Source organism: Triticum urartu, chromosome 6A (assembly GCF_056163025.1).
Source record: "Triticum urartu cultivar PI428250 chromosome 6A, HENAU_Tu73, whole genome shotgun sequence".
NCBI classification, from domain to species: Eukaryota; Viridiplantae; Streptophyta; class Magnoliopsida; order Poales; family Poaceae; genus Triticum; species Triticum urartu.
Window position 1 is genome coordinate 478,579,131 of NC_141878.1, and position 19,681 is coordinate 478,598,811.

The following is a 19,681-nucleotide window of genomic DNA, read 5'->3' on the forward strand; positions in this document are numbered from 1 at the left end:
AGCATCTTTATAATCACCCAGTTATGTTGTGACGTTTGATAGCACACAAGGTGTCCCTCCGGTATTCGGGAGTTGCATAATCTCATAGTCAGACGAATATATATAAGTCATGAAGAAAGCAATAGCAATAAAACTTAACGATCATTATGCTAAGCTAACAGATGGGTCTTGTCCATCACATCATTCTCTAATGATGTGATCCCGTTCATCAAATGACAACACATGTCTATGGTCAGGAAACTTAACCATCTTTGATTAACGAGATAGTCAAGTAGAGGCATACTAGGGACACTCTGTTTTGTCTATGTATTCACACATGTACTAAGTTTCCGGTTAATACAATTCTAGCATGAATAATAAACATTTATCATGATATAAGGAAATATAAATAACAACTTTATTATTGCCTCTAGGGCATATTTCCTTCACTCCAGCATAATCATGGTGTCATCCTTGTACTACAAATGGGTGACACAACCCCTGGGGATCAGGTGACCCACAATCCCCTTGAGGTGGCCGGCCAACCTAGCTTTGTCTAGGATGCCAGCTAGGGCATCGATGACTAGGTTGACGAGAAGAGGGGAAATGGGATCCCCGCTTCACTCCACTAGAGGACTTGAGAAACGAGCCCACCTCGCCATTGATATTAATGGTAGTGTTCCCAGTCCTAACCAACTGCATAATCCACGAGCACCATCTCTCGTCAAAACCCCTTCGCTGGAGCACCAGCCACAGGAAGGACCAATCCAGGCGGTCATATGACTTTTGGAAGTCCATTGTATACCATAGTGTCCCCGAAAGGGATTGTACTACCTCTGCATCTAAAAATAAAAGGTTTTGGCAGTTTAAATTGAACTTCCAAAATGTCTTATATTTAGGGATATATGGTGTATAACATGGTGAATAGACACTCCTATACATAGAAGAAAAGAGATAAATATATGGTGTAAGGGTATCTCAAAGGAAGACCCACAAAGCGCCCAGTATATGTTCGGATCGCAGTGTTCCGATAGTTTTTGCCATCCAACAAGGTTCCTTAATTGTCCACTGACCAATCTGCATGTCTGAATCTGGGTATACTGGCCACAAACTTGAGGATGTTTTGCGGGCGTCCAGACATCCGCATTGTTGGGGAATGCAGTATTTCAAAAAAAATCCTACGATCACGCAAGATCTATCTAGGAGATGCATAGCAACGAGAGGGGAGAGTGTGTCCACGTACCCTCGTAGACCGAAAGTGGAAGCGTTTAGTAACGCGGTTGATCTAGTCGAACGTCATCGCGATCCAACCGATTCAAGCACCGAACGTACGACACCTCCGCGTTCAGCACACATTCAGCTTGATGACGTCCCTCGACCTATTGATCCAATTGAGGATGGGGAGAGTTCCGTCAGCATGACGGCGTGATAGCGGTGATGATGAAGTTACCGGCGCAGGGCTTCGCCTAAGCACTAATACGATATGACCGAGGTGTGTAACTATGGAGGGGGGCACCGCACATGGCTAAGAGAAGACTTGATGTGCCTTTGGGGTGCCCCCTCCCACATATATAAAGGGGGGATGAGAGGTGGCCGGCCCTAGGGGGCACCATGGGGGGAGTCTTACTTGGACTCCCAGTCCAAGTAGGATTCGGTCCCCCCCCCTTTCCTATTCCAAGTAGGACAAGAAGGGAAGGAGGAAGAGGAGAGAAGGAAGGAGTGGGTGCCGCCCCCTCCCCTTGTCCAATTCGAACTGGGAAGGGGTGTGCGCGCCACCTCCTGGCCTGTCCTCTCTCTTCTCCACTAAGTCCCATGATGGCCCATTAACCTCCGGGGGGTTCCGGTAACCCCCGATAGTTCAAAACTTATCCGAAACGACCCGAACCATTCCGGTGTCTGAATGTAGCCTTACAATATATAAATATTTATGTCTCGGCCATTTCGAGACTCCTCGTCATGTCTGTGATCTCATCCGGGACTCCGAACAAACTTCGGTTCATCAAAACACAAAACTCATAATACAAATCATCATCGAACGTTAAGCGTGCGGGCCCTACGGGTTCGAGAACTATGTAGACATGACCGAGACATATCTCCGGTCAATAACCAATAGCGGAACCTGGATGCTCATATTGGCTCCTACATATTCTATGAAGATCTTTATCGGTCAAACCACATAACAACATACGTTGTTCCCTTTGCCATCGGTATGTTACTTGCCCGAGATTCGGTCGTCGGTATCATCATACCTAGTTCAATCTCGTCACTGGCAAGTCTCTTTACTTGTTTCGTAATGCATCATCCCGTGACTAACTCATTAGTCACAATACTTGCAAGGCTCATAGTGATGTGCATTACCTAGAGGGCCAAGAGATACCTCTCCGATACACGGACTGACAAATCCTAATCTCGATCTATGCCAACTCAACAAACACCATCGGAGACACATTTAGAGCATCTTTATAATCACCCAGTTACGTTGTGACGTAAGATAGCACACAAGGTGTTCCTTCGGTATTCGGGAGTTGCATAATCTCATAGTTTGAGGAACATGTATAAGTCATGAAGAAAGCAATAGCAGAAAAACTAAACGATCATTATGCTAAGCTAACTGATGGGTCTTGTCTATCACATCATTCTCTAATGATTGATCCTATTCATCAAATGACAACACATGTATATGGTCAGAAAACGTAACCATCTTTGATTAACAAGCTATTCAAGTAGAGGCATACTAGGGACACTCCGTTTGTCAATGTATTCACACATGTACTTAAGTTTCCGGTTAATACAATTCTAGCATGAATAATAAACATTTATCATGATATAAGGAAATATAAATAACAACTTTATTATTGCCTCTAGGGCATATTTCCTTCAGTCTCCCACTTGCACTAGAGTCAACAATCTAGATTACATAGTAATGATTCTAACACCCATGGAGTCTTGGTGCTGATCATGTTTTGCTCGTGAGAGAGGCTTAATCAATGGGTCTGCAACATTCAGATCCGTATGTATCTGATACATCCATTTTGCATCATGTTTTATATCGATATTTATTGCATTATGAGTTGTTATTACACATTATGTCTCAATACTTATGCCCATTATCTCTTATTTTACAAGGTTTACATGAAGAGGGGGAATGCCAATAGCTGGAATTCTGGGCTAGAAAAGGAACAAATATTAGAGACCTATTCTTCAGAACTCCAAAAGTCCTGAAACTTCATGGAAGTCATTTTTGGAATATATGAAAAATACTGAGCGAAGAAAGTTCCAGAGGGGGCCCACACCCTAGCCACGAGGGTGGGGGCGCGCCCTACCCCCCTGGGTGGGCCCCTCTGCCTCGTGGGCCCCCTGGTGGACCTCCGATGCCCATCTTCTGCTATATGGAGTCTTTCGTCTGAGGAAAAATCATAAGCTAGCTCACGGGACGAAACTCCACCGCCACGAGGCGGAACCTTGGCGGAACCAAACTAGGGCTCTGGCAAAGCTGTTCTGCCGGGGAAACTTCCCTCCGAGAGGGGGAAATCATCGCCATCGTCATCACCAACGATCCTCTCATCGGGAGGGGGTCAATCTCCATCAACATATTCACCAGCACCATCTCCTCTCAAACCCTAGTTCATCTCTTGTATCCAGTCTTTGTCCCAAAGCCTCAGATTGGTACATGTGGGTTGCTAGTAGTGTTGATTACTCCTTGTAGTTGATGCTAGTTGGTTTATTTGGTGGAAGATCATATCTTCAGATCCATTATGCATATTAATACCCCTCCGATTATGAACAGGAACATATCCTACGCAAGTGTCACTCTGAAGCTTATGGAGGACACCATGCTGGAGATAGAACTACACATAAGGTATTGCAATCCGGTTTTTGTTGGCCCACTCTCTTCAAGGATGCCCGTAAGTTTGTCTTGTCTTGTGATGAATGTCAAATAATTGGTAATATTAGTAGACGTCAAGAAATGCCTATGAATTATCCACTTGTTATAATTTTTGGCCTCGCGAAGGAGAAAGCATCGCTCAAGCTTGGGGGAGGCTTAAGTCAATGTTATATTCATGCCCCAATCATGAGCTCTCAAGAGAAATGATTATTCAAAAAAATTATGCTCGGCTTTCTCTCAGTAATCACTCCATGCTCGATACTTCTTGTACTGGATCTTTTATGATGAAGACTATTGAATTCAAATGGGATTTATTGGAAAGAATTAAACGCAACGCTGAAGATTGGGATCTCGGCGAAGGTAAGGGGTCAGGTATAACACCTAAGTTTGATTGTGTTAAATCTTTTATGGATACCGATGCTTTCCGTGAATTTAGCACTAAATATGCACTTGACTTTGAGATAGTAGCTTCTTTCTGTGAATCATTTGCTACTCATGTTGATCTCCCTAAGGAGAGGTGGTTTAAATATAATCTTCCCATTGAAGTAAAAGTAGTTGCACCTATTAAAGTTGAAGAAAAGACTATCACTTATGATGATCCTGTTGTTCCTACTACTTATATTGAGAAACCACATTTCCCTGTTAGAATAAAGGATCATGCTAAAGCTTCAACTGTAGTCAACAAGAGTAATATTAAGACACCCAAACCTCCTGAACAAATTAAAGTTGAACCTAATATTGCTATGGTTAAGGATCTATAGGCTGATAATATTGATGGGCATGTTATTTACTTTTGTGATGAAGCTGCTAGAATTGCTAGACCTGATACTAAAATAAACATAGGCCGGTTGTAGGCATGCCTGTTATTTCTGTTAAAATAGGAGATCATTGTTATCATGGCTTATGTGATATGGGTGCTAGTGCTAGTGCAATACCTCATTCCTTATATAAAAGAAATTATGCATGACATTACACGTGCTGAGATTGAAGTGATTGATGTTACAATTAAGCTTGCCAATAGAGATACTATTTCACCCGTTGGGATTGTTAGAGATGTTGAAGTCTTGTGTGGGAAGGTTAAATATCCTGCTGATTTTCTTGTTCTTGGTTCCCCACAAGATAGCTTTTGTCCCATTATATTTGGTAGACCCTTCTTGAATACTGTTAATGCTAAGATAGACTGCAATAAGGATATTGTTTCTGTTGATTTAGGGGATATGTCTCATGAGTTTAATTTTGCTAAATTTCATAGACAACCCCATGATAAATAATTGCCTAGTAAAGATGAAATTATTGGTCTTGCTTCTATTGCCGTGCCTCCTACTGATCCTTTAGAACAATATTTGCTAGACCATGAAAATGATATGTTTATGAATGAAAGAAGGGAAATAGATGAAGTATTCTTTAAACAGGGACCTATTCTAAAACACAACTTGCCTGTTGAAATCCTAGGGGATCCTCCTCCACCCAAGGGTGATCCCGTGTTTGAGCTTAAACCGTTACCTGATACTCTTAAATATGCTTATCTCGATGAAAAGAAGATATATCCTGTTATTATTAGTGCTAACCTTTCAGACAAGGAGGAAGAGAAATTATTGAAAACTCTGAAGAAGCACCGTGCTGCTATTGGATATACTCTTGATGATCTTAAGGGCATTAGTCCCACTCTATGTCAACACAAAATAAATTTGGAGAAAGACGCCAAACCAGTTATTGATCACCAACGACGGCTAAATCCTAAGATGAAAGAAGTGGTAAGAAAGGAAATATTAAAGCTCCTTGAGGCAGGTATAATTTATCCCGTTGCTGATAGTCAGTGGGTATGTCCTGTCCATTGTGTCCCTAAGAAGGGAGGTATTACTGTCATTCCTAATGATAAAGATGAATTGATCCCGCAAAGAATTATTACAGGTTATAGGATGGTAATTGATTTCCGCAAATTAAATAAAGCTACTAAAAAGATCATTACCCTTTGCCTTTTATTGATCAAATGCTAGAAAGATTATCCAAACATACACACTTTTGCTTTCTAGATGGTTACTCTGGTTTCTCTCAAATACCTATGTCAGTTGAGGATCAAGAAAAGACCACCTTTACTTGCCCTTTCGGTACTTTTTCTTATAGACATATGCCTTTCGGTTTATGTAATGCACCTGCTACCTTTCAAAGATGCATGATGGCTATATTCTCTGACTTTTGTGAAAAGATTTGTGAGGTTTTCATGGATGATTTCTCCGTTTATGGATCCTCTTTTGATGATTGCTTGAGCAACCTTGATTGAGTTTTGCAGAGATGTGAAGAAACTTATCTTGTCTTGAATTGGGAGAAGTGCCACTTTATGGTTAATGAAGGTATTGTCTTGGGGCATAAAATTTCTGAAAGAGGTATTGAAGTTGACAAAGCTAAAGTTGATGCTATTGAAAAGATGTCGTGTCCCAAGGACACCAAAGGTATAAGAAGTTTTCTAGGTCATGTCGGTTTTTATAGGAGGTTCATTAAGGACTTTTCTAAAATTTCTCGGCCTCTGACTAATCTATTACAAAAAAAGATATTCCTTTTGTCTTTGATGATGATTGTGTAGAAGCATTCGAGGTACTTAAGAAAGCTTTGATTTTTGCACCTATTGTTCAGCCACCTGATTGGAATTTACCCTTTGAAATCATGTGTGATGCTAGCGACTATGTTGTAGGTGTTGTTCTAGGGCAAAGAGTTGATAAGAAATTAAATGTTATTCAATATGCTAGTAAAACTCTAGACAATGCCCAGAGAAATTATGCTACTACTGAAAAAGAATTTTTAGCAGTTATATTTGCTTGTGATAAGTTCTGACCTTATATTGTTGATTCTAAAGTAACTATCCACGCTGATCATGCTGCTATTAAATATCTTATGGAAAAGAAAGATGCTAAACCTAGACTTATTAGATGGGTTCTCCTGCTACAAGAATTTGATTTGCATATTATTGATAGAAAGGGAGCTGAGAACCCCGTTGCAGACAACTTGTCTAGGTTAGAGAATGTTCTTGATGACCCACTACCTATTGATGATAGCTTTACTAATGAACAATTAAATGTCATAAATGCTTCTCGAACTGCTCCATGGTATGCTGATTATGCTAATTATATTGTTGTTAAATTTGTACCACCTAGTTTCACATACCAGCAAAAGAAAAAGTTGTTCTATGATTTAAGACATTACTTCTGGGATGACCCACATCTTTATAAAGAAGGAGTAGATGGTGTTATTAGACGATGTGTACCTGAGCAAAAACGGGAACAGATCCTACCCAGTGTCACTCTGAAGCTTATGGAGGACACCATGCTGAGATAGAACTACACATAAGGTATTACAATCCGGTTTTTATTGGCCCACTCTCTTCAAGGATGCCCGTAAGTTTGTCTTGTCTTGTGATGAATGTCAAATAATTGGTAATATTAGTAGACATCAAGAAATGCCTATTAATTATTCACTTGTTATTGAACCAAGAAACTTGATGATGCATTATGGGCATATAGAACTGCATATAAAAATCCTATGGGTATGTCTCCGTATAAAATGGTTTATGGTAAAGAATGTCACTTACCTCTTGAATTAGAACATAAGGCATATTGGGCTATTAAAGAGCTCAACTATGATTTCAAACTTGCCGGTGAGAAGAGGCTTTTTGACATTAGCTCACTTGATGAATGGAGAACCCAGGCCTATGAAAATGCCAAGCTGTTTAAAGAAAAAGTTAAAAGATGGCATGATAAAAGGATACAAAAACGTGAGTTTAATGTAGGTGATTATGTATTATTATACAACTCTCGTTTAAGATTTTTTGTAGGCAAACTTCTCTCTAAATGGGAAGGTCCTCACGTTATCGAGGAGGTCTACCATTCCGGTGCCATAAAAATCAACAACTTTGAAGGCACAAATCCGAGAGTGGTGAACGGCCAAAGAATCAAACCTTATATCTCAGGTAATCCTATAAATGTTGAAACTAATGTTATTGAAACCGTAACCCCGGAGGAATACATAAGGAACACTTTCCAGAATGTTTCAGACTCCGAAAAGGAATAGGTATGTGGTACGGTAAGTAAACCGACTCCAAAGCATTTCTAATGGAAATTTTTCTCCGTTTTGGAATATTTAAGAAAATAGGAAAATAAGAAGCAGACCGGAAAGGACACGAGGCTTCCACGAGGGTGGAGGGCGCGCCCTACCCCCTGGGCGCACCCCTGCCTCATGGGCACCTCGTGCGCTCTCCGGACTCCATTTTCTTGCACGATACTTCTTTTGGTCGGTAAAAATTCATTATATGATCTCCTGAAGGTTTTGACCACCATATCACGCACATATCTCATGTTTTTGTTTTGAGCTGTCTTCTACCAGGGTTGTCAAGGCCATGCATCATGTCGTCTCCCTCCTCCTCCAACAATGAGGGAAACGATGCTTGGCTAATGAAGATAGAGCTGAAGAGAGAAGAACCCGGAAAGATCAACAAGGATGATGGGATCAAGAAGGCCATGAGGGATCAAGTCCCGGCAGTAGCAGAAGAAAACATCCTTCAACCTCACCAGAATCTCTTTATCCCAACAGAGATTGAAGCTTTCAAGACGATTGAGTTAGCTCGCATTCAAAACAAGTATCTCACAAGTGCAAATATTTTTTTGAAGGAGCATATCATCGCACTCAAGGGCATTATCCACAAATTGGAGGATCTCCTACACTCGATGTGCGACTATCCATCATCGTCAACACCTTCTTCACCAACAAAGAAGAACTGAGCATCGGGTATGGGCACTCCCCTTGGCAACTGCCAAGCTTGGGGGAGTGCCCCGGTATCGTATCACCATCACAACTTTTATCTTTACCGTTTTCCTTAGTTCGATCCTTTTGATAATATCTTGATCTAGTAGAATAAAGTTTTAGTATGATCTAGTTGTGAGTTTTGCTTTATGATCCTTCTATGTAATCGAGTCCGTGAGCTATATAATAAAGATTAGTGTTGAGTCAAGGGCTTGATTATTTTGCTATAATCTTAAGGGAATAAAATAAAAGAGAAAGAATAAAAATAAATAAAGAGATCATATGGGTCTTATGGAGAGTAATGGCTTCACATATAAAGAGTATGATGAATAAAGTTGTTGAAAGTTGACAAACATAGTTTTGGTCATCGTTGCAATTAATAGGAAGTAATAAAGAAAGAGAGGTCTTCACATATAAATATACTATCTTGGACATCTTTTATGATTGTGAGCACTCATTAATGTATGATATGCTAAAGAGTTGACGTTGGACAAGGAAGACAACATAATGGGTTATGTTTTCTTGCATCTGAGATAAATTATATTCTCGTGGATCATCCAACATGTTGAGCTTGCCTTTCCCTCTCATGCTAGCCAAGTTCTTTGCACCAAGTAGAAATACTACTTGTGCTTCCAAATATCCCTACACCCAGTTTTGCCATGAGAGTCCACCATACCTACCTATGGATTGAGTAAGATCCTTCAAGTAAGTTGTCATCGGTGCATGCAATAAAAATTTCCTTCTAAATATATATGACTTATTAATGTGGAGAAAATAAGATCTATACGATCTTGTGATATGGAAGAAATAAAAGCGATGGACTGCATAATAAAGGTCCATATCACAAGTGGCAATATAAAGTAACGTTCTTTTGCATTAAGGTTTTGTGCATCCAACCATAAAAGCGCATGGCAACCTCTACTTCCCTGTGTGAAGGTCCTATCTTTTACTTTTATCTTCTACCTTATATAAGAGTCATGGTGATCTTCACCTTTCCTTTTTACATTTTATCCTTTGGCAAGCACAATGTGTTGGAAAGATCCTGATATATATGGCTAATTGGATGTGGGTTTGCATGAATTATTATTGTTGACATTACCCTTGAGGTAAAAAGTTGGGAGGCAACACTATAAGCCCCTATCTTTCTCTGTGTCCGATTAAAACTCCATACCCATAAGTATTGCGTGAGTGTTAGCAATTGTGAAAGACTAAATGATAGTTGAGTATGTGGACTTGCTGAAAAGCTCTTATATTGACTCTTTCCTATGTTATGATAAATTGCAATTGCTTCAATGACTGAGATTATAGTTTGTTAGTTTTCAATGAAGTTTATGATTCATACTTGAAATTGTGACTGAATTGTTACTTTAGCATAAGAGATCATATGACAATATATATATATTGATGTTCTAAGAATGATCATGATGCCCTCATGTCCGTATTTAATTTTTATCGACGCCACTACCTCCAAACATGTGGACATATTTTTCGATTTTGGCTTTCGCGTGAGGACAAGCGAGGTCTAAGCTTGGGGGAGTTGATACATCCATTTTGCATCATGCTTTTATATCGATATTTATTGCATTATGGGCTGTTATTACACATTATGTCTCAATACTTATGCCCATTCTCTCTTATTTTATAAGGTTTACATGAAGAGGGGGAATGCCGGCAGCTGGAATTCTGGGCTGAAAAGGGAGCAAATATTAGAGACCTATTCTGCACAACTCCAAAAGTCTTGAAACTTCACGAAAGTCATTTTTTGGAATATATGAAAAATACTGAGCAAAGAAAGTTCCAGAGGGGGCCCACACCCTGGCCACGAGGGTGGGGCGTGCGCCCTACACCCCTGGGCGTGCCCCCTGCCTCGTGGCCCCCCTGGTGGCTCTCCGATGCCCATCTTCTGCTATATGGAGTCTTTCGTCCGAGGAAAAATCATAAGCTAGCTCACGGGACGAAACTCCGCCGCCACGAGGCGGAACCTTGGCGGAACCAATCTAGGGCTCCGGCAGAGCTGTTCTGCCGGGGAAACTTCCCTACGGGAGGGGGAAATCATCGCCATCGTCATCACCAACGATCCTCTCATCGGGAGGGGGCCAATCTCCATCAACATCTTCACCAGCACCATCTCCTCTCAAACCCTAGTTCATCTCTTGTATCCAATCTTTGTCCCAAAGCCTCAGATTGGTACATGTGGGTTGCTAGTAGTGTTGATTACTCCTTGTAGTTGATGCTAGTTGGTTTATTTGGTGGAAGATCATACCCCTCTGATTATGAACATGAATATGCTTTGTGAGTAGTTACGTTTGTTCCTGAGGACATGGGAGAAGTCTTGCTATATGTAGTCATGTGAATTTGGTATTCGTTCGATATTTTGATGAGATGTATGTTGTCATCCCTCTAGTGGTGTCATGTGAACGTCGACTACATGACACTTCACCATTGTTTGGGCCTAGAGGGAGGCATTGGGAAGTAATAAGTAGATGATGGGTTGCTAGAGTGACAGAATCTTAAACCCTAGTTTATGCGTTGCTTCGTAAGGGGCTGATTTGGATCCATATGTTTCATGCTATGGTTAGGTTTACTTTAATATTTCTATTGTAGTTGCGGATGCTTGCAATAGGGGTTAATCATAAGTGGGATGCTTGTCCAAGTAAGGACAGTACCCAAGCACCGGTCCACCCACATATCAAATTATCAAAGTACCAAACGTGAATCATATGAGCGTGACGAAAACTAGCTTAACGATAATTCCCATGTGTCCTCGGGAGCGCTTTCCTTCATATAAGAGTTTGTCCAGGCCTGTCCTTTGCTACAAAAAGGATTGGGCCATCTTGCTTCACCTTATTTACTTTTATTACTTGTTGGTCATTACAATTTATCTTATCACAAAACTATCTGTTACCGATAATTTCAGTGCTTGCAGAGAATACCTTGCTGAAAACCGCTTATCATTTTCTTCTGCTCCTCGTTGGGTTCGACACTCTTACTTATCGAAAGGACTACGATAGATCCCCTATACTTGTGGGTCATCAGTATCTTGCAAATCTCTATGTCTCCCTCCTTGACTTGATCGCGAATGGAATTGAAGCGTCTCTTGATGTGCTTGGTTCTCTTGTGAAATCTGGATTCCTTTGCCAAGGAAATTGCACCAGTATTGTCACAAAGGATTTTCATTGGACCCGATGCACTAGGTATTACACATAGGTTGGATATGAACTCCTTCATCCAGACTCCTTCATTTGCTGCTTCCGAAGCAGCTATGTACTCCGCTTCACACGTAGATCCCGCCACGACGCTCTGCTTGGAACTGCACCAACTGACAGCTCCACCATTCAATACAAATACGTATCCGGTTTGCGACTTAGAGTCATCCAGATCAGTGTCAAAGCTTGCATCGACGTAACCGTTTACGACGAGCTCTTTGTCACCTCCATAAATGAGAAACATATCCTTAGTCCTTTTCAGGTATTTCAGGATGTTCTTGACCTTTGTCCAGTGATCCACTCCTGGATTACTTTGGTACCTCCCTACTAAACTAATAGCAAGGCACACATCAGGTCTAGTACACAGCATTGCATACATGATAGAACCTATGGCTGAGGCATAGGGAATGACTTTCATTTTCTCTCTATCTTCTGCAGTGGTCGGGCATTGAGTCTGACTCAACTTCACACCTTGTAACACAGGCAAGAACCCTTTCTTTGACTGGTCCATTTTGAACTTCTTCAAAACTTTATCAAGGTATGTGCTTTGTGAAAGTCCAATTAAGCGTCTTGATCTATCTCTATAGATCTTGATGCCCAATATATAAGCAGCTTCACCGAGGTCTTTCATTGAAAAATTCTTATTCAAGTACCCTTTTATGCCATTCAGAAATTCAGTATCATTTCCGAGCAACAATATGTCGTCCACATATAATATCAGAAATGCTAAAGAGCTTCCACTCACTTTCTTGTAAATACAGGCTTCTCCAAAAGTCTGTATAAAACCATATGCTTTTATCACACTATCAAAGCGTATATTCCAACTCCGAGAGGCTTGCACCAGTCCATAAATGGATCGCTGGAGCTTGCACACTTTGCTAGCACCTTTTGGATCGACAAAACCTTCTGATTGCATCATATATAACTCTTCTTTAAGATATCCATTAAGGAATGCAGTTTTGACATCCATTTGCCAAATATCGTAATCATAAAATGCGGCAATTGCTAACATTATTCGGACAGACTTAAGCATCGCTACGGGTGAGAAGGTATCATCGTAGTCAACTCCTTGAACTTGTCGAAAACCTTTCACAACAAGTCGAGCTTTGTAGATAGTAACATTACTGTCAGCGTCCGTCTTTTTCTTGAAGATCCATTTATTCTCTATTGCTTGCCGATCATCGGGCAAGTCAACCAAAGTCCATACTTTGTTCTCATACATGGATTCCATCTCAGATTTCATGGCCTCAAGCCATTTCGCGGAATCTAGGCTCATCATCGCTTCCTCATAGTTCGTAGGTTCGTCATGGTCAGGTAACATGACCTCCAGAACAGGATTACCGTACCACTCTGGTGCGGATCTTACTCTGGTTGACCTACGAGGTTCGATAGTAACTTGATCAGAAGTTTCATGGTCATCATCATTAGCTTCCTCACTAATTGTTGTAGGAATCAGTGTAACTGATTTCTATGACGAACTACTTTCCAATAAGGGAGAAGGTACAATTACCTCATCAAGTTCTACTTTCCTCCCACTCACTTCTTTCGAGAGAAACTCCTTCTCTAGAAAGGATCCATTCTTAGCAATGAACATCTAGCCTTCGGATCTGTGATAGAAGGTGTACCCAACAGTCTCCTTTGGGTATCCTATGAAAACACATTTCTCCGATTTGGGTTCGAGCTTATCAAGTTGAAACTTTTTCACATAAGCATCGCAGCCCCAAACTTTAAAAAATGACAACTTGGGTTTCTTGCCATACCACAGTTCATATGGTGTCGTCTCAATGGATTTCGATGGTGCCCTATTTAACATGAATGCAACCATCTCTAAAGCATAACCCCAAAACCATAGCAGTAAATTAGTGAGAGACGGCATAGATCGCACCATATGTAATAATGTGCGGTCACGACGTTCGGACACACCATTACGCTGTGGTGTTCCAGGTGGCATGAGTGCGAAACTATTCCATATTGTTTCAAATGAAGACCAAACTCATAACTCAAATATTCACCTCCATGATAAGATCGTAGAAACTTTGTTTTCTTGTTACGATGATTTTCCAATTCACTATGAAACTCTTTGAACTTTTCAAATGTTTCAGACTTATGTTTCATTAAGTAGATATACCCATATCTGCTCAAATCATCTGTGAAGGTCAGAAAATAATGATACCCGCCGCGAGCATCAACACTCATCGGACCGCATACATCATTATGTATTATTTCCAATAAGTCTGTTGCTCGCTCCATTGTTCCGGAGAATGGAGTCTTAGTCATCTTGCCCATGAGGCATGGTTCGCAAGCATCAACTGATTCATAATCAAGTGATTCCAAAAGCCCATCAGCATGGAGTTTCTTCATGCGCTTTACACCAATATGACCTAAATGGCAGTGCCATAATAAGTTGCACTATCATTATTAAATTTGTATCTTTTAGCTTCAATACTATGAATATGTGTATCACTACTATCGAGATTCAACAAAAATAAACCATTCATCAAGGGTGCATGACCATAGAAGATATTACTCATATAAATAGAACAACCATTATTCTCTGATTTAAATTAATAACCGTCTCACATCAAACAAGATCCAGATATAATGTTCATGCTTAACGCTGGCACCAAATAACAATTATTCAGGTCTAAAACTAATCCCAAAGGTAGATGTAGAGGTAGCGTGCCGACGGCAATCACATCGACTTTGGAACCATTTCCCACGCGCATCGTCACCTCATCCTTAGCCAATCTTTGTTTAATCCGTAGCCCCTGTTTCGAGTTGCAAATATGAGCAACAGAACCAGTATCAAATACCCAGGCGCTACTACGAGCATTAGTAAGGTACACATCAATAACATGTATATAAAATATATCTTTCACTTTGCCATCCTTCTTATCCGCTTGGGTCCAAACTTGGGCTTCTTCACTTGAGCAGCAACTTGCTTGCCATTCTTCTTGAAGTTACCCTTCTTCCCCTTGCCCTTCTTGAAACTAGTGGTCTTGTTGACCATCAACACTTGATGCTCCTTCTTGATTTCTACCTCCGCAGCCTTTAGCATTGCGAAGAGCTCGGGAATTGTCCTATCCATCCCTTGCATATTATAGTTCATCACAAAGCTTTTGTAGCTTGGTGGCAGTGATTGAAGAACTCTATCAATGACACTATCATCAGGAAGATTAACTCCTGGTTGAGTCAAGTGGTTGTGGTACCCAGACATTCTGAGTGTATGTTCACTGACGGAACTATTCTCCTCCATTTTGCAGCTGTAGAACTTATTGGAGACTTCATATCTCCCAATCGGGCATTTGCTTGAAATATTAACTTCAACTCCTGGAACATCTCAGATGCTCCATGACGTTCAAAACTTCGTTGAAGTCCCGATTCTAAGTCGTAAAGCATGGCACACTGAACTATCGAGTAGTCATCAGCTTTGCTCTGCCAGACGTTCATAACATCTGGTGTCGCTCCTGCAGCGGGCTTTGCACCTAGCGGTGCTTCCAGGACGTAATTCTTCTGTGCAGCAATGAGGATAATCCTCAAGTTACGGACCCAGTCTGTGTAGTTGCTACCATCATCTTTCAACTTAGCTTTCTCTAGGAACACATTAAAATTCAAAGGAACAGTAGCACGGGCCATTTATCTACAACAACATAGACATGCAAATACTATCAGGTACTAAGTTCATGATAAATTAAAGTTCAATTAATCATATTACTTAAGAACTCCCACTTAGATAGACATCCCTCTAGTCATCCAAATGATCACGTGATCCATATCAACTAAACCATGTCCGATCATCACATGAGATGGAGAAGTTTTCAATTGTGAACATCACTATGTTGATCATATCTACTATATGATTCACGCTTGACCTTTCGGTCTCAGCGTTCCGAGGTCATATCTGCATATGCTAGGCTCGTCAAGTTTAACCTGAGTATTCTGCTTGTGCAAAACTGGCTTGCACCCGTTGCATGTGAACGTAGAGCTTATCACACCCGATCATCACGTGGTGTCTCGGCACGACGAACTGTAGCAATGGTGCATACTCATGGAGAACACCTGTACCTTGAAATTTAGTGAGAGATCATCTTATAATGCTACCGCCGTACTAAGCAAAATAAGATGCACAAAAGAAAAACATCACATGCAATCAAAATAAGTGATATGATATGGCCATCATCATCTTGTGCCTTTGATCTCCATCTCCAAAGCACTGTCATGATCACCATCGTCACCAGCTTGACACCTTGATCTCCATCGTAGCATCATTGTCGTCTCGCCAACTATTGCTTCTACGACTATCGCTACCGCTTAGTGATAAAGTAAAGCAATTACATGGTGATTGCATTTTATACAATAAAGCGACAACCATATGGCTCCTACCAGTTGCTGATAACTGTTACAAAACATGATCATCTCATACAACAATTTATATCATCACGTCTTGACCATATCACATCACAAGATGCCCTGCAAAAACAAGTTAGACGTCCTCTACTTTGTTGTTGCAATGTTTTACGTGGCTGCTACGGGCTTCTAGCAAGAACCGTTCTTACCTACGCATCAAAACCACAACTATTTTTCGTCAAGTGTGCTGTTTTAACCTTCAACAAGGACCGGGCGTAGTCGAACTCGATTCAACTAAAGCTAGAGAAATAGACACCCGCTAGCCACCTGTGTGCGAAGCACGTCGGTAGAACCAGTCTCATGAACGCGGTCATGTAATGTCGGTTCGGGCCGCTTCATCCAACAATACTGCCGAATTAAAGTAAGACGTTGCCGGCAAGCAGTATGACTATTATCGCCCACAACTCATTGTGTTCTACTCGTGTATATAACATTTACACATAGACCTGGCTCGGATGCCACTGATGGGGAACGCAGTATTTCAAAAAAAATCCTATGATCACGCAAGATCTATCTAGGAGATGCATAGCAACGAGAGGGGAGAGTGTGTCCATGTACCCTCGTAGACCGAAAGCGGAAGCGTTTAGTAACGCGGTTGATGTAGTCGGATGTCTTCGCGATCCAACCGATCCAAGCACCGAATGTACGGCACCTCCGCGTTCAGCACATGTTCAGCTCGATGACGTCCCTTGATCTTTTGATCCAGTTGAGGATGAGGAAGAGTTCCATCAGCACGACGGCGTGATGACGGTGATGATGATGTTACTAGCGCGGGGTTTTGCCTAAGCACTACGACGATATGAACGAGGTGTGTAACTGTGGAGGGGGGCACCGCACACGGCTAAGAGAAGACTTGATGTGCCTTTGGGATGACCCCTCCCACGTATACAAAGGGGGAGGAGAGGTGGCCGGCCCTAGGGGGGTGCGCCATGGGGGGAGTCCTACTTGTACTCCCGGTCCAAGTAGGATTCGGTCCCCCCCTTTCCTATTACAAGTAGGAGAAGAAGGGAAGGAGGAAGAGGAGAGAAGGAAGGAGGGGGCGCCACCCCCTCCCCTTGTCCAACTCGGACTAGGCAAGGGGGGGCGCAACCTCCTGGCCAGCCCTCTCTCTTCTCCATTAAGGCCCATGGTGGCCCATTAACCTCGGGGGGGGGGGGGTCCGGTAACCCCCGGTACTCCGAAACTTATCCGAAACGACCCGAACCATTCTGGTGTCCGAATGTAGCCTTCCAATATATGAATCTTTATGTCTCGACCATTTCGAGACTCCTCGTCATGTCTGTGATCTCATCCAAGACATCGAACAAACTTTGGTTCATCAAAACACGAAACTCATAATACAAATCGTCATCAAACGTTAAGCGTGCGGACCCTATGGGTTCGAGAACTATGTAGACATGACCGAGACATATATCTGGTCAATAACCAATAGCGGAACCTGGATGCTCATATTGGCTCCTATATATTCTATGAAGATCTTTATCGGTCAAACCGCATAACAACATATGTTGTTCCCTTTGTCATCGGTATGTAACTTGCGCGAGATTCGATCGTTGGTATCATCATACCTAGTTCAATCTCATCACCGGCAAGTCTCTTTACTCGTTCCGTGATGCATCATCCCATGACTAACTTATTAGTCACATTGCTTGTAAGGCTCATAGTGATGTGCATTACCGAGAGGGCCCAGAGATACCTCTCTGATACACGAAGTGACAAATCCTAATATCGATCTATGACAACTCAACAAACACCGTCGGAGACACCTGTAGAGCATCTTTATAATCACCCAGTTACGTTATGACGTTTGATAGCACACAAGGTGTTCCTCCGGTATTCGGGAGTTGCATAATCTCATAGTCTGAGGAACATGTATAAGTCATGAAGAAAGTAATAGCAGAAAAACTAAATGATCATTATGCTAAGCTAACGGATGGGTCTTGTCCATCACATCATTCTCTAATGATGTGATCTCGTCCATCAAATGACAACACATGTCTATGGTCAGGAAACTTAACCATCTTTGATTAACGAGCTAGTCAATTAGAGGCATACTAGGGACACTCTGTTTGTCTATGTATTCATATATGTACTTAAGTTTCCGATTAATACAATTTTAGCATGAATAATAAACATTTATCATGATATAAGAAAATATAAATAACAATTTTATTATTGCCTCTAGGGCATATTTCCTTCACGCATGTCCAACCAAAAGCAACCATGTGCTCCTCTTCTCCTCTCTCTCCTACAAGCACGATAAATGGAGGGCACCACGCGTGGCCCAAGCTAGTCCTCGGCAGCAACCATGAATGCAAAAACCGAAATCCACACACAAGGATCCATGGAGTTCTCCTGGCCACGGGGTGCGTGGATGAAAAAAATCTCAGAGCTTGCCCTTCTCGGATGTAGCGTCTGACCCGTGGGGATGGTAACTCATTGGGAACAACTCTCACAATCACCAATAACAAATCTTTCAATCACAGGGAACAACTCTTAGAATCACAAGGAACACGAGGAAAATACTGGACACTGAAATGACCACCGCGTCGCTCGTCTTGGGCGTCATGGGGGAACGCAACCCCGCCGCTGCCAGTTCCACCCCTTGGTGCCCTCCTCTCGCCGGCCTCACCGGGGTGGTGGCGGGCCTCACCTCCAAAGGTGGCGTGGGAGTTATGCACTGAGCGCCGCGATTCTTCTCGATCAAGACACACGAAGGCTTCGTGGCTAGGTCGCATCGGCAGCTGATCTCGCGACAACAACTGTTGCTTGGGCCGTGGGGCTTGGATCTGCCCGGATATGGCCTCCCTTGACGCGGCTACATCTCACTGGCAAAGGCATGGCAAGCCGACAACCCCGGGCATGCTGGTGGCATCATTCTACTCCTCCCTCATCTCCGTGGATCTGGAGCCTGCTTCTAAAATCCATTGGTGGTGGTGCCTAGGAGTGCGATTGCGGCACCGGCCGGTCGTCCAGGGTGCCGGGGTCTCCTCCCGTGGCCGCGAGGTTGAGGTGGTGGCAGAGTGCCGCATTGTTTTGCCAGTATGGCTATATTATGGTCATCACTCCGGCTAGCAACGTCGGCCTCGTTACAATGACCATCGAAATGTCTTCAAGAGAGTTCCATCTCTACAAATCTGGTGGTTGACTTCGACTAAGAGATGTAAATTATGGACGACGACTTGACGCAAAGGGATGATTGTGCAGCTCTGTCACATATAGCTGCTGGGATTGAGGAAAAGTGGTGGCGACAACACATTAGTGATTTTGACAGTGGTGCTACTCGAGCACCTGGTCTCGAGCTCCAGGGTGAAAGCCTAAGTCTAATCCGAGTTGGGTATACTTGGCAATGGCGATGTTTTACCTCGTTACCTTGTTGAAGGCATTATTCGAATATGCTCAAACTAATTCT